The sequence below is a fragment of the Epinephelus lanceolatus genome, chromosome 4, assembly GCF_041903045.1.
Source record: "Epinephelus lanceolatus isolate andai-2023 chromosome 4, ASM4190304v1, whole genome shotgun sequence".
Taxonomy (NCBI): Eukaryota; Metazoa; Chordata; class Actinopteri; order Perciformes; family Serranidae; genus Epinephelus; species Epinephelus lanceolatus.
The window spans coordinates 8,049,006-8,054,073 of record NC_135737.1 but is presented as its reverse complement, the minus strand read 5'-3'; the positions used below and the strand labels follow the sequence as shown (position 1 = coordinate 8,054,073).

The 5,068-nt window shown below is 46.1% G+C and overlaps 1 pseudogene; it reads left to right on the top strand.

The window, feature by feature from the left end:
* The first annotated feature begins 240 nt into the window (after positions 1 to 240).
* On the top strand, positions 241 to 5,051 carry LOC144462807 (uncharacterized; annotated as a pseudogene).
* Positions 5,052 to 5,068: the final 17 nt, after the last annotated feature.

Genomic DNA, 5,068 nt, shown 5'->3' with positions numbered 1-5,068 from the left:
TGAAATAAATGCAGTTAAAAATTTGATACCAACATGCCCATCTATGCTCCATCTGTGATACTCTACTGCCTCTTGTGGTTACGACTGGGATTGCAGTTTGTCCAGTACATTGAATTTTTTAGGGAAGAATTGGACCTAGCAAATCCCTTTAGGTAGCACAACTGTTTCTCTCACTTTAAAGACCATGTCTGTCTGTCTGTCTGTCACCATGTCTGTCTGTCTGTCTGTCTTTCTGTCGATATGTCTGTTACAATGTCTGTCTGTCGATATGTCTGTCACCATGTTTGTCTGCCTATCTGTCACCATGTCTGTCTGTCTGTCTGTCACCATGTCTGTCACCATGCCTGTCTGTCTTTCTGTCTGTCTGTCACCATGTCTGTCTCTCTCCATGTCTGTCTGTCTACATGTATGTCTGTCTCTATGTCTATCTTTCTGTCTCCATGTCTGCCGCCATGTCTGTCTGTCTGTCTCCATGTCTATCTGTCTCCATGTCTGTCTGTCTCCATGTTTGTCTGTCTACATGTATGTCTGTCTCTATGTCTGTCACCATGTCTATCTGTCACCATCTGTCTGTCTGTCTGTTACTATGTCTGTCTCCATGTCTGTCTGTCTGTCTCCATATCTGTCTGTCTGTCTGTCTGTCTGTCTGTCTCCATATCTGTCTCCATGTCTGTCTCCATGTCTGTCTCCATGTCTGTCGGTCTCCAAGTGTCTGTCTGTCTCCATTTCTTTATGTCTGTCTGTCTGTCTCCATGTATGTCTGTCTCCATGTCTGTCTGTCTCCATTTCTTTATGTCTGTCTGTCTGTCTCCATGTATGTCTGTCTGTCTGTCTCCAGGTCTGTCGGTCTCCATGTCTGTCTGTATGTCTCTAGATCTGTCTGTCTGTTTGTCTCCATGTCTGTCTGTCTCCAAGTGTCTGTCTGTCTGTCTGTCTGTCTGTCTGTCTGTCTCCATGTCTGTATGTCTGTCTGTCTGTCTCCATGTGTCTGTCTGTCTGTCTGTCTGTCTGTCAGGTTCCATATCTGTATGTCTGTCTCCATGTCTGTCTATCACTATGTCTGTCTGTCTGTCTGTCTGTTTATCTCCATGTCTGTCTGTCTGTCTGTCTGTCTGTCTGTGTGTCTCCATGTCTGTCAGTCTGTCTGTCGTCAAGTGTCTGTCTGTCTGTCTCCATGTTTGTCTCCATGTCTGTCTCCATGTTTGTCTCCATGTCTGTCTGTCTGTCCTCAAGTGTCTGTCTCCATTTCTGTCTGTCTGTCTGTCTCCATGTCTATCTGTCTCTATGTTTATCTGTGTGTTTGTCTCCATGTCTATTTGTCTGTCTCCATGTCTATCTCCAAGTGTCTGTGTGACAGTCTCCATGTCTGTATGTCTGTCGCCATGTCTGTCTGTCTGTCTGTTTTCATGTCTATCTGTCTCTATGTTTATCTGTGTGTTTGTCTCCATGTCTATTTGTCTGTCTCCATGTCTATCTCCAAGTGTCTGTGTGACAGTCTCCATGTCTGTATGTCTGTCGCCATGTCTGTCTGTCTGTCGCCATGTCTGTCTGTCTGTCTCCATGTCTGTCTGTCTCTATGTTTATCTGATTGTCTGTCTCCATGTCCGTCTGTCTGCCTGTCTCTCTGATTGTCTCCATGTCTGTCTCCAACTGTCTGTCTTTCAGTCTCCATGTCTGTCTGTCTGTCTGTATATCTGTCTCCATGTATGCCTGACTCCATGTTTGTCTGTCTGTCTCCATGTCTATGTGTTCCCATGTCTGTCTGTCTCCAGGTGTCAGTCTGTCTATCTGTCTGTCTCCAGGTGTCTGTCTGTCTGTCTCTATGTCTGTCTGTATCCATGACTGTCTGTCTGTCTGTCTGTCTGTCTGTCTACGTGTCTCCATGCCTTTCTATCTGTCTCCGTGTCTGTTTGTATCCATGTCTGCTTGTATATCTCTCTGTCTCCCTCCATGTCTGTCTCTCTACATGTCTACATGTCTGTCTGTCTGTCTGTCTGTCTGTCTGTCTGTCTACATGTCTCCATGTCTGTTTGTCTGTCTCCCTCCATGTCTGTCTGTCTGTCTACATGTCTCCATGTGTCTTTGTCTGTCTCCATGTCCGTCTGTCTGTCTGTTTGTCTCCATGTCTGTCTGTCTCCAAGTGTCTGTCTGTCTGTCAGTCTCCATGTCTGTCTGTCTGTTTCCATGTGTGTATGTCTGTCTCCATGTCTATCTATCTATCTATCTATCTCCATGTCTGTCTGTCTGTCTGTCTGTCTGTCTCCGTGTGTGTCTGTCTGTCTTCATGACTGACTGTCTGTCTCCATGTCTCCATGTCTGTCTGTCTGTCTGTCTGTCTCCATGTATGTCTGTATGTCTCTCTCCATGTCTGTGTCTATCTGTATGTCTGTCTGGCTCCATGACTGTCTGTCTTCATGTCTCCATATCTGTCTGTCTCCATGTCTGTCTGTCTGTCTGTCTCCATGTCTGTCTGTCTATCTCCATGTCTGTCTGTCTCCATGACTGTCTGTCTGTCTCCAGGTCTGTCTGTCCCCATGTCTGTATGTCTCCAATTGTCTGTCTGTCTGTCTGTCTCCATGTCTGTCTGTCTGTCTGTCTGTCTGTCTACGTGTCTCCATGCCTTTCTATCTGTCTCCGTGTCTGTTTGTATCCATGTCTGCTTGTATATCTCTCTGTCTCCCTCCATGTCTGTCTCTCTACATGTCTACATGTCTGTCTGTCTGTCTGTCTGTCTGTCTACATGTCTCCATGTCTGTTTGTCTGTCTCCCTCCATGTCTGTCTGTCTGTCTACATGTCTCCATGTGTCTTTGTCTGTCTCCATGTCCGTCTGTCTGTCTGTTTGTCTCCATGTCTGTCTGTCTCCAAGTGTCTGTCTGTCTGTCAGTCTCCATGTCTGTCTGTCTGTTTCCATGTGTGTGTGTCTGTATGTCTGTCTCCATGTCTATCTATCTATCTATCTATCTCCATGTCTGTCTGTCTGTCTGTCTGTCTCCGTGTGTGTCTGTCTGTCTTCATGACTGACTGTCTGTCTCCATGTCTCCATGTCTCCATGTCTGTCTGTCTGTCTGTCTGTCTCCATGTATGTCTGTATGTCTCTCTCCATGTCTGTGTCTATCTGTATGTCTGTCTGGCTCCATGACTGTCTGTCTTCATGTCTCCATATCTGTCTGTCTCCATGTCTGTCTGTCTGTCTGTCTCCATGTCTGTCTGTCTATCTCCATGTCTGTCTGTCTCCATGACTGTCTGTCCCCATGTCTGTATGTCTCCAATTGTCTGTCTGTCTGTCTCCATGTCTGTCTGTCTGTCTGTCTGTATGTATGTATGTATGTATGTATGTATGTATGTATGTCTCTCTCCATGTCTGTCTGGCTGTCTCCATGTCTGTCTGTCTCCATGTCTGTTTGTATGTCTGTCTCCATGTCTGTCTGTCTATCTCCATGTGTCCATGTCTTTCTGTCTCCATGTATGTCTGTATGTCTGTCTCCATGTCTGTCTGTCTCCATGTCTGTCTGTCTGTCCCCATATCTCCATGTTTGTCTGTCTCCATGTCTGTTTGTATCCATGTCTATTTGTATATCTGTCGCCATGTCTGTCTGTCTGTCTGTCTCCATGTCTGTCTGTCTGTCTCCAGCTCTGTCTTTTTTTCTGTCCCCATGTCTGTATGTCTCAAAGTGTCTCTCTGTCTGTCTCCATGTCTGTCTGTCTGTCTGTCTGTATGTCTGTCTGTCATCATGTCTGTTTGTATCCATGTCTATTTGTATGTCTGTCGCCATGTCTGTCTGTCTGTCTCCATATGTCCATGTCTGTCTGTCTCCATGTCTGCCTGTCTGTCTCCAGGTCTGTCTTTCTGTCTGTCCCCAAGTCTGGATTTCTGGAAGTGTCTGTCTGTCTGTCTCCATGTCTGCTTGTCTGTCTTCATGTGTGTGTCTGTCTGTCTTCATGACTGACTGTCTGTCTCCATGTCTCCATGTCTGTCTATCTCCATGTCTGTCTGTCTGTCTGTCTGTCTGTCTGTCTCCATGTCTGCTTGTCTGTCACCATGTGTCTGTCTATCTGTCTCTGTCTGTCTGTCTGTATGTCTGTCTGTCTCCATGTCTGTCTGTATCCATGTCTGTTTGTATGTCTGTCTCCATGTCTGTCTGTCTGTCTCCATGTGTCCATGTCTGTCTGTCTCCATGTATGTCTGTATGTCTCTCTCCTTGTCTGTCTGTCTGTCTGTCTGTCTGTTTCCATGTCTGTCTGTCTGTCTGTCTCCATGTCTGTCTGTCTGTCTCCAGCTCTGTCTTTCTGTCTGTCCCCATGTCTGTATGTCTCCAAGTGTCTGTCTGTCTTTCTCCATGTCTGTCTGTCTGTCTGTCTGTCTGTATGTCTGTCTGTCTCCATGTCTGTTTGTATCCATGTCTATTTGTATGTCTGTCGCCATGTCTGTCTGTCTGTCTCCATGTGTCCATGTCTTTCTGTCTCCATGTCTGTCTGTCTGTCTCCAGGTCTGTCTTTCTGTCTTTCCCCAAGTCTGTATGTCTGGAAGTGTCTGTCTGTCTGTCTCCATGTCTGCTTGTCTGTCTCTATGTCTGTCTATCTCCATGTCTGTCTGCCTGTCTGTCTGTCGACAAGTGTCTGATCCATTTCTGTCTGTCTGTCTGTCTGTCTGTCTGTCTGTCTTTCTCCATGACTGTATGTCTGTCTCCATGTCTGTCTGTGTGTCTCTATGTCTGTCTGTCTGTCTTCCATGTCTGTCTCCATGTCTGTCTGTCTCCATGTCTGTCTGTATGTCTGTCTTTCTCCATGTCTGTCTGTCTGTCTTCCATGTCTGTCTCCATGTCTGTCTGTCTCCATGTCTGTCTGTATGTCGGTCTTTCTCCATGTCTGTCTGTCTGTCTGTCTGATTGTCTGTCTCCATGTATGTCTGTCTGTCTGTCTGTCTGTCTGAATGTCTGTCTGTCTCCATGTCTGATTGTATCCATGTCTTTTTGTCTGTCTTTCTGTCTGTCTGTCTGTCTACATGTGTCCATGTCTGTCTGACTCCATGTCTGTCTGTCTCCATGTCTGTTTGTATCCATGTCTGTT